The following is an 11,872-nucleotide window of genomic DNA, read 5'->3' on the forward strand; positions in this document are numbered from 1 at the left end:
TATAACAAATAGTTGAAATACATCCGTAAGCTAGATAAACAACAACATTGTCTTACACTCCAGTAACGAAGATATGACACAACATACAACATTGTTTAAGACATTATTTTGCTCAATCACTGTCAATTCTCTGTTGCTTGCTTCTGGTTAGAAGATTAAAGAAAAGAAATTCTCTGCCATTTGCTTAGAAGATTTAAGAAAAGAAAAATATATATATAATTCTACATTTTGTTTGGTTATAATAGAAAATACATGAAAAAAGAAAGTGAATGCAATCATACAAAAAAGTGAAAGAAAAGGGAAAAAAAAATTATGTGTTTGTTTAGATAGATAGAGTCCTATAAAATAATAGAACTAGTTTGTTAGATAGGCTAACAATTTTTTACAAAATATATATGAAATTTTATTTTTTCTCGCAAATTTATTTTATTTCCTTTTTACTCATATTTCTCCCCACAACTATCCATTATGCAATGTTTATATTTTTTTCCCAAATAAGTTGTGTATAAAATTTGTCATCTATTCATTTCTTTTTCTTTTTTTTTCAATTCACTTCCTACTATTTTTATTTTCTATCATTGGTTTCTTTCCAAACAAATGAAACCTAAATATAACTTAAAATCCATTCAATTCTTATCCTTTTCTTTCTGTTTTCCTTTTCATTTTTATTTCGCTCATCAAATCTAAGCAACCACTGCCTTGTTGTTTGTTTAGCACATGAGCGCTTCCAATGTCATTTGTTCAAATGAAGACTAATCTCTCTCTCTCTCTCTCTCTCTCTCTCTCTCTCTCTCTGAGTCTAGCTTTTCTCTGTATATTCTGTGTATGTATATATTACGGCTTTTGAAATTGAAAAAATGCAGAGACTACGGAGAATGAGAGAGAGAGATAGAGATGTGAAAGAGATTTTGGAAATCATCAAAATAAGTAAGAATAAAAAATTATGAAATTATATTTTCGAATAAATAAGTATGACACATTTACATCATCTATACAAGTTTGATTTACAAAAACTATAACAATTACTATAAATAAAAAAAACTATACACTCCATATCACACCCGCTAATGCCCTAACCTGCCCCCAGTCCCACAACCCCGACCGTGGACCTGCCTCCTCAGTCTCCTGCGGTAGACTCTCTGAATATCTAGCTCCCCTAATCGTAAATGTGTATCCAGTGGCACTCCCTCCCCTGCATGTGGCCCTCCACTAACTGCCTATGGAGCCTGTGAGTGTGACCCCCCCTCTCCTGCATGTGCTATCCCTGATCCTGTCTCTGGCCGAAGATCGAATACTGCTGTGAGCTGTGAAACTCCCTCATCTGGTGCAACTGTATCACGATCTGCAGCTGGACCTCGACATTGACCTCGACCTCTGCCTCTATCCGCACCCCGACCTCGGCCGCGATGTCCGCCACGACCATAACTTTGGCCTCTCCCTTGTGCTCTGGAGAGGGCTCAATATGGGCCTCATCCTCAACGTGGGAGATGTCAGTGAGAACTGCATCATGTGTACTTGTGGTCGCGGTTGAACTAGTCCCCACAAAAGCAGGTGGTAACTGGGTGGGTAGGGTAACAACATCATGCATGTATCGAGGCAGTGTCCAATCGGGATTAGCATGCTGGGTAGGATGTACGTGTAGGGAATCTAGAGAAATGTATGGGGTACCATGCAGTGGGGTGACTGAAGTCCAAGGACCTACTGTGGCTAGCGCTGAAGTGGAAGGCACTAACATGGACGGGACTGATGTGTCTGGAGCAGTTGCTGCACTATGTACACCGTTGTGGCCAAAATGCAGACGATCTACCCGATGGGCATGCTGGATCCCCTCGTACAATAACTCTCAGATCTCTGCAAGGGCCTGCATCGCATGCTATCTATCACGTCTGAAAAGGGCATCCTCAGCCAAGTGATATGACCTCCCAGCTCGAACCACCTGAACAAAAATTCAGAGGTATTAGGCTATAGTTGACTGAGAGTAAATCAATTATGATCTTAACAATTATCTGACACATACTATGATACTCACTAATGTCTCGAGAGAAGGCCCAACTCCCTGATATCCGGACTCAGATAGGTGGCTCGGATTACCGACTAGTAGGTGTGTATGTCGCCGATACCACAACATGTAAGGGTCGGAAGAGGGGAGGACCTCATCGCTTCAGTCAGCCTGTACAATACTGTTGCGACAGGCATCCCACAGCTGTACATATCGCATATGAAACAAACTCCAGTCAGTGCCGGCTCGGCCACGTCTATCAGTCGTATACAACCGCCACTCGGTGTCGCACCGATCCAGCACGAACTGGACCCGACCAAATTGTCGGAGGATATGATCAGGGAGATGTCACTCAACCACATCAAAACAAATAAGTGGCACTCTCGCCATCCATATCTCCTCACCTAGTCGGCAATAGTCTTGGAGCATACTGAGGACCCCAACATAAGGCTGCCAGATAAACTACAATAACAACAAGTATATTAAAAATCGCTCATGAACATATACAATGAACAAGACAACTAAAATTTAGGTATTTAAATTTCATACCTCGCCCTCTATTATCCGGTCAAGCTGGTCTCTATACACGACGACTACGTAGGTTGTTACGACCTCGTGGCCCATGTCAACCCTCCACCGGCTACCTCAAGGTCCGGCTGGCAACTGCATGTCTCCCTGGCCGATGGGAAGCTCACCAGGAGCAACCACTTGCCACCTAGACGGGGCAATGCGAATCAATCTCTCCCACGCCCAAATCTGCAATAGTTTGAACACAATTACAATTCTGATATATGTCATACAATATGAATTGACATGTAATAAAATTCTTACTAACCTATAGCATGACAAGGGGTCCTCCGATCTCCTTCCCACCCACCTGAGCTGCTCGACATAGCATCCTATACAAGCATGCCAAAGCCGTGCCACCCCAGCTGTACTAGCCAATCGCATCAATGTCTCTCAACAGTGGCAAGTACATCAGCTTGAGCAGGTTCTATGACTTATCAGGGAGAAGTACCCCCCCAATAAGCCACAGAATATATACTCGGGCATGCTGCTGTACTAACTCATCTAGAACCAAATCTGGAAGATAACCAAACTGCTCGAACAGCCACCTCACCCTCAGTCAACCTGTCTGTAAGTCTACAGGTGTAGGTGCTACTCCCAATAGCTCAGCACATAGGGCTATCCACTGCTCCCTCGTCAATGATGGGTCAACTCCAATAACTGCTCTCCCATCAATTCGTAGACCATATAGGACAGATACATCCTGCAATGTGACGGTGGCCTCCCCGATCGGGAAATGAAATGTATGAGTCTCTGTGCGCCACCTCTCGACGAGAGCAGTGATGAGTGGGTGGTCCAGTCTAATATGGCCTGTACGATAGACACCATAGAATCCCGCGCGTAGTATACACTGCAAGACTCTATGGTCCAATGGATGCTCCCACAGGCTGGAATCTCCCCGCCGGCATGTCACCACTGTGCGTGCCTCGTCCTGCATTACAGAATGACTAGTTTAAATTATAGCATTATCACGTACTATAAAACAAAATACAGAGTATTTTCATTGTAAGCATAAAGTCCAGCAAACGTTATTGCATACCAGATCCTCCCATTTACTGTCAGCCCAATGTGGATGACTGAAAAGTGGGACCTCATCAGGTAGATGTGCCATGAAGCCTGTATAAGTGAAATACTAGATCATAACAATAAAAGTCTCATTTAATCATAACAGGAAAACTATAATTATTTCATATATTACGATTTGTAAAAGAAAAGTATGTTCAACTATTTACAAATTTATATTTGTGTGACACCATATTTGGAAGCAATTTACTAAAATATAATTAATTTTTATTTCAAAAAACTGTATTGGTGAGCATGTAATTTAACTATAACAATTAAATTCTAATTATTCCATACATGACGACTTGAAAAACAAATGTGGTCGATTATTTTAAAATTATCAACTTGTGTGCCACTAACATGGAAGCAATTCACTAAAATCTAAATTTATCAATTTATGTGCTATTAAATATGATAAGCAATTCAACAGAACCTACCGTTATCTATGCTATAACTAATATAGAAATCTTTTACAAAATAATTTTAGGGTCTCAGTTACAGAAGTTTAATAATGACCAGTAACATGTGGATAGTTTTCCTACATAAATATTTGCGAAAAAATTGAATGAGAATTATTTTTTTTCAATAAGAGGTTGCTAATTACATTTATGGCATATTTGACAAAACTTCATTATTGATTTTGTAATGGTAAAAGTTCCAATAAAGTATAAAATTTGTAAATTACGTAGATCTGATTCATAAATTGTAAATGTAAAAAATGCTTGCAGCATTCGAAAATATTAAATTTATTCATAAATAATAAATTTTTAAATGGTAAAAGAACTATGTGATTTTCACTAAAATTTTGTAATAGACATTTTCAATCAAGTAGACAATTAAAAACTTAGGCCTATGTGGTATAGTTAAATGTTTTGGCATACATATTTAGTTTAATTTATTTGTTTAGTATGTTAGTTGTAAATTTTTTCAAGGAAATCAAACAATTACAACATATAAAGAATTAAAAATTAGAAATGATCTATTACAAACAAGAAATGATCTATTTAAATGTACGACCCCGTTTACAAATAAAGAATTAAATGATCTATTACAAATAAAGAATTAAAAAATGATCTATTACAATATGTAAGTATTACATAGTCTTCATCGACCAAGTCGCGCCGGACATGTTCGCCTGACATGACCTATCTGCTGGCACTCACTGCAACGAGCGGTCAAACGCCTATCTGATATATCCATCTCATTCGGAATACGAGACATAGATGTACGACCCCATTTTACTTCTCGCAGACAAAGTACATTAGGCATTAAGGTCCACTGCGGATCATCCCAATAATCTTGATGCGGTATTGGATTGAATTTAGTTTTCCAAACCCTCATGTATACAGGAAGCCTATATACTAGATCAACGTACTCAAATATATTGCCACCGCATTCAAACATTACAGCGAGCATATGGGAACATGGATAGTGTCTTATCTCATATTTCCAACAACTGCACGTGGGTTGATTCATCCGCACAATTTGTGTATTGCGACCTCATCCATGGTGAAAAGATGTTTGCACCTCAAATACGCGGCGAGGCCTATCAGACAATATTGATACAAACTAATCAAGTTCATGTTTTTAGGTGTACTTAACTTCACAACATAATAAGAACAATTTAGTTTATATTACAAACTAACCTGTCATACGATATCAACTTGAAAGTATTTCCCCTTACGATGCCATCCTCAATAGTTTTTTGCATCTCTCTAGGGTATTGGAACTCATTTCGTACATCTATTTCAGCTTGGGCTCCCATCTAGTCAAAATATTTTACGAGTCGCCGAAATGTAAATTCAACCATAGCTGAGATAGGTAAGTTCCTTGCACCTTTCAAGACGCTATTGAAGCACTCTGCATCATTGCTGGTCAATACCCCCACCGATATCCACTGTCATACGCAAGGGCCCACTCCACAGGATTCATCTTGTGAACCCAATCGATGGCATCTTGGTTAATAGCCTATATTTGTTCTAAGTAACCACTACACTTTCGTCGTTGATAGGCACTCCCTGCTTTCCATAGAAGTTGTTTCAGCTCCTTATTTTTTAACCTAGTGTTAAAGTTACTACAAACATGTCGAAGGCAGTGCCGATGATATCCAACAAATTGGAGCGAGGGATTCAGCCAATACCGCCTCACAACAGCTAAAATACTCTCAGCTCGATCAGATATCAAAGTCACTCACTGTCGGTCCATGACAATACATCCCTTGATATTTGAAATGAAGAACGACCAAGACTCCAAACTCTCCCTGTCGACAACAGCGAATGCAAGCGGTAATACTTTGTCATTAGCAGTGACAATCGTTGCTACAAGCAACACACCAGTGTATTTCTCATATAAGAATGTACCATTTATGGTTATAACAAGCCTACAATATCTGAATCCATCGATGATGGGTTTGAAAGACCAGAAAACAAAGTGGAAAACGGGCATAATGGTTGTACCTCCGGTATATCTATGATGCCATTGCACAATGGTGCCAGGATTAGATGTTTGTAATGCATGCATGAATTTAGGCAATAGCCTATATGATTCATCTCAATCCCCAAATACTATTCTAATTGCCTTTGCCTTTGCATGTCACACCTTCTTGTATGATGTACTATAGTTTATGGTCTTTTTGATATCTTCAATGACATTCTTAATTGACATATCAGGTTCATTCTGCATACGACAATACCTATGAGTCAGATTATTTTGGTGTGAACACTATAAACAAACAAATATGTATATATATGTAAACATTTATTTTGTATACTCACCGTAACTTGTCCCAAAAGATGAGAAGCAATGTAACTTGAGCTAATATTAGTGTGGTCCCTGTTCATTCATGGGTATAAACAATGGTGAGGACCCCTATACTGCTTTATTTCAAAAAGACCATGTTTCCTACTAAGAGATGCACGCAACCACCATCTGCAATCGTGTTTGCAAGCACACACCCAAACGTCTTGCTTGGAGGTTACGACTTTATACTCTCGATTATTTGTTGCATGGTACAATTTCACAGCATGTACGAGTTACTTCTTATCAACGAAAACCATCCCTATGTCCAACTCTGGATTTTCAGCGTTCCAGATTCGGTTACGGGGAACGACATCACGATTACTAATGTCAAAATCACCACCCAGGTGAATGTTTTCATAGAAAGGGATTTCAAGACTAGGTGGAATGGGGGCATTATCAAGGTCAACGGGAGCGTTGGCATCATCTTCTTCATCATCATCATCTAATCCGTTCAATAAATTTTCTTCATCACACATTTCATTCTCATCATTGTCTAAAGCGACATCAAGACCGTACATGTCACTGTCAGCAAACTGCACATAATTCACCGTTTCAGCCATATTACCAGCAACTTCAACTGGAGTGGTATGATGGCTATAGGTGGGCACATTTTCTATGTTATTGTGAAATTCAGTCTCATATCCACCACGTGAACTTGATTCTACACCATGGCCCTCAAATGTCTGTTGTGTAGCCCACTGCATAATATTCATCTGATTCATACATAGGTGTGACAACCCTCACTTCTGATTACTGCTAAATTGTGACTGAATATGATAAGTAACTGATTAGGGGGAAATCCTAATCTGATTGCATGAGTGTATTGTCTGTAAATGCATTTCTATCAGTTTGATTACTAAATGATCTGTTTGTGTTTTAACTTCGAATTACGAATTGAAGGCCTTATCGGCGGCCGAATCTGAAATTGATTGGTGTTTTATGTTAATTAGAATTTATGTGTTATTATGGTAGATTTAATTTAAATTTGATTTGGTGTGATTAAATTAGATTAAATAAAGCTAAATTACATTAGTTCAAGTTTATTACAATTTTGCCATTGAGTGGCCATTTCCTATACACTTGTTTGGGACTTCATTAGTACATTCCATACATCATTTCATCATCCTTCTTGAGACCAAAACCGCAAGCAAGAGAGGGAGAGTAGAAGAGCTTTGGTTCAACAAGAATTGTTTGGAGAATTAGAAGAATTGAAGAGTAGATTGCATAATTGAGCTTCTAGACTTGAAATTGAGGATCTAAGGTAGGATATTTATCCTTTAGTTTGTGAATTCAAGTTGGTTGTTGCATGGTTCATGAGTCATTAGTGATCTAAGTCAAGAATTGGTTTAAAGAGTTGATTTGAGTAGCTAATAGCTAAATCATGCATGCATGTACACATTGTTGAGTTTTGAGGTTGATTTCATGGAAATCCTCACACGCATGTCTATATTCTAGCTATGGTCCATGAATTCATCATATTTTTGAGTGAATTGACTCATTTGATCAAGTATTTGAAGCTTTGATTTCAATTGAACACTTGCATGTTACATATACATTATGTTCATGAAGTTTTGTTTGGATTTGTGTTTAATTGAACTACCTTTGGGCTTTGATTTTGCAAATTGATCTTTGAAACATGTCATATTATGAGTTTTAAAGTGTTTTCCAGAAAATTGGCTCAAAAGAATCGAATTTGATGCTTTAAATGTTGAATTTGAGCTTAGAGGTTCAATTTAGAAATTCCATATTTTGGACCCACGCTCGAGCGTAGGACTTTACGCTCGAGTGTACACTCTGAGTCTTGCACTTTCGCTCAAGCGTAGAAAGTCACGCTCGAGCGTGAAATGCGTGTACCTAGAAGTTCATTTGTTTTGCAGTCCGCTCAAGCGAGAGAGTTCACGCTCAAGCGAGGACCTGAGTCTCACACTCGAGCGTGGATCGAGCGCCCATCGAGCGTGAATTGCATGCACCCAGTACTTTTGCTTGAGTTTTCAGTCCGCTCGAGCGGGGAAAGTCACGCTCGAGCGGAGCTCCTTTGTCTGCATGTCCGCTCGAGCGTAGAAAGTCATGCTCGAGTGTGGACCCCTGTGTTCAGCAAATTTTGAAAAGTATTTTAAAGTGTCTCTTTGCATCCTCTTTCCATCCTAGGCATTCCTAGGCCATGTTTAAGGCATCTTAAGGAGGATATTGATGTAAAACCACACCGAGTCAAGTTAGGAGTTAATTTATTAAACCCAAGTGTATAACTTAGTGTGTGTTCGTTTTGTAACTGTAGGGTTGGCATCCGAGGACGCGCACTAGCCTATCTATAGCCCAGTGCTCTGTGAGTAACAATGTTGTAAAGAAATGTTCAATTCTGAATATTTTCTGAATGATCAACTGTTCTGTTTACTGAAACGTTATTGTTTAATGAACGAATGTTTGTCCTATTTGTAAACTGTATTCGTGGCATCCTTAGCAACTTACTGTTACTGTACTGTTACTGCTACTGTCACAGAGATCTCTGTCGATTCCCAAGTTTGGAACCACTACTGTTACTGTTATGATGGCCATCAACTGACTGTTCGGTCTATTAAGACCTACTGTACTGTTTTGCTATTGGATGTACCACATATAACTGCTATGGTTTCTAAATGACTAATATGACTGTTTAATAACTGAAAGGGCATTCATTCTTAACCTCTTTACACAACTGTTATTCACTGGGGTTTAGCTTACTGTTTATATATATATGTAGGTGTCCAGGCACCGGACCGGAGCTAAGGGCGTCGGGTTAGCTCTCGTTTTGTCAAAGCCAACCATTGTGCCTCACTTCGAAGTTCCAAGTGCTGCCAAGTCAAGGCTGTTTTGGGGTGTTTTAGATTTCCCATTTTGCCTCTGTTCTGTAATAAATGTTAAGACTTGCACTGTACTGTTATAGTAGGGATTTGGTCCTTAACCTGAATGTTTGTATATATGACGTATGTATAAACTGTTTTGGTTTTGAATGTGAATATGTTCAGGAAAGTCTTTTTGCATTCAGAATGTCACAGCTCATTGGACACCCTTTATTTACTGTTTTGGCTTCCGCCAGCCCCTGTACTCTATATTATTGTCTTGACTGTTAAGCAGGCTTTTGGTAATCACGGATTACTAGCCGGTTACGGTGCTAAACCCTTAGGGGCGGGTTTGGGTCGTGACAATAGGAGACTGAAATGCTGTCGTGTCAATCCCATGTGTCAACAATGTAGTGAACGGACGAGAATCCATATGTGTCTTATTCGGGACATTGTGTACAACCTCTTTATTAATGTACACTTCCAAATAATTTGGTGGTTGGAAACGTCCACCAATACTTAATACGATGTTCAACGCCTTATCATCATTGATCAGTAATATTTTGTATTTGCCGGTTGCTTACCACTGGCGATGAGGATATCTACATTTGAAGATCAATCGGACAGTTTCCACGTAACTTGCCACCTTGGACATAAACATCTCCTCCAAATTACTAAGCGTGGTGCCAAGTTGCACCCCATATATCCTTTTCGGCTCAGTATCATATGACACACCTTCATCGGGATCCCGAATTATGTTTCCCCCCCAGTAGAAGATAATTGGAACAGTTGCCATATACTTGCTTCAATGAAACAATAAATATTAAAATATCAACAATATACATATATCGAATTTTACTTCTAAAAAATTATATGAATTTTAAATCATTCAATTACAATTACTTGTGAGGCAATAACTTTATTTAAGTAATCAATAATTGTAATCCAACAATCATTATTCATTTTTTAATTAAAATATGAGTTAAAATAAACCTTTTTTTTTTGATTTTTTAGCTTTTTAAGAAAAAAGCTTACAACACATAAAGAATGTTTATTTGTTTGGACATAACTGTCTATGGAACTCCTGTGTTCTGCTTTTTTCATTATTTATTACGATTAACATCATGCTCTTGTGCACGGTAAATGTAAATTTTTCTTTTTCCATGGTTCGTCTTCTTTGTTTTGATAATCTTTCAGTGCTGATATGATTTTTGTAAATTAACCTGCTTTTATTTTTGTGTTCGTTATTTGAATTTGTTTAGGCGGACACTTGGTGAAAGGAAGTTGTGGGAGTCAAAAGACGATTTATATTTTCCTATAAGTGACATTTATATCATAAGTGACATTTTCCTACAAAAATCAGCCCTCTCATTTTTTTCAATTTATATTTTCCAGGGTAGAAGGAATTGTAGAGGTGAAACATGACTTCAATTTATATTTTGTCACATTTTTATTTGTGTCTCAATTTGTTTATTAGTGTTTATTTTCTCATTTTTTCTCACTTATTTTTATTCGTATAAAACAACAACTGAGATTTTATCTCTACGTGGAGTTTTTATTTACTTCCTATGTGGAGACTCTTATCTTTTCTGTGTGAAGGTTCTTTGTTGTCATTGCTCTCTTGTCTTAATTCATAAAAAAATCAAAATAACTATACTTCTTGTCTTAATTCTTTGTTGTCATTGGTCTTTTTTTATTCTCATTCTTTTTGAGGTTGGATATGCTTTGTTCATATGATCCTTTTTGGAATTCATACACATGTATAGATGTCCTATACAAAAATGTTTATTGAATTAGTGGCCAAAAAGAAATTTTGAATCACATAGCAGCAATAACTTCAAATTTTGAATAAGTCTAAGAATAAAAAAATGGTTATAGAACTGTACACAAAATGTATATAGATGGATAAAATTTTTCAAAATAGTAACAAACTCTATAAAATTTTATGCATATATATGTATTTGTATTCAATTTTATGATCAATTTTGTTTGTTTATAACAAAACTACAAGATTTTTAGCTAGTAACACATTTTGATTTACAAGATCTGTAAAGGGACAATTCCAAATATTACAGTCATGGCAGAGTTTAGAGGAAGATCAGATATATGCATGCGCATTATTCAGTATTCAGAGACGGTGTGTTTGGTTTGTGTTTGTAGAGTAGTTTTTTAGATAAAAAGTACGAAAACTTATTTGGTTTGCCTTCTTTTAGAAATGGTTGTGGAGGATTATTTTGGGGAGAGAGTTTTACAAAAAATGATTGATTTGATGTGTATAAGAGAGAAAGTTATTTTGGAAAGTAGGTAACCAAACAAAATTTTGAGATTTTTTTTGAAAAAAATTGTTTGGTTTGATTACTCTTGAAAATTTGTTTGTAAAGAAATTTTCCCAAAATTTTTTATGAAAAGCAAACCAAACAAGCCCATTATTTCTATGATTTGAATCCATAACACTCGAATTATAATAGATTTGTTTTATTTTATATTATTATCAGCATAATAAAACAACCTTACCATTGCGGCAAGGGCCTCTTTCCCTCAATATGATCAATTTTTAAAAGGCATTCACTCAAAATAAATAAATAAATAATAATGACTCTACACAACCGTTAATTTAGGCAATGATTTA

This window comes from Camellia sinensis, chromosome 11 (genome assembly GCF_055761805.1).
Source record: "Camellia sinensis isolate YWXY chromosome 11, ASM5576180v1, whole genome shotgun sequence".
NCBI lineage: Eukaryota > Viridiplantae > Streptophyta > Magnoliopsida > Ericales > Theaceae > Camellia > Camellia sinensis.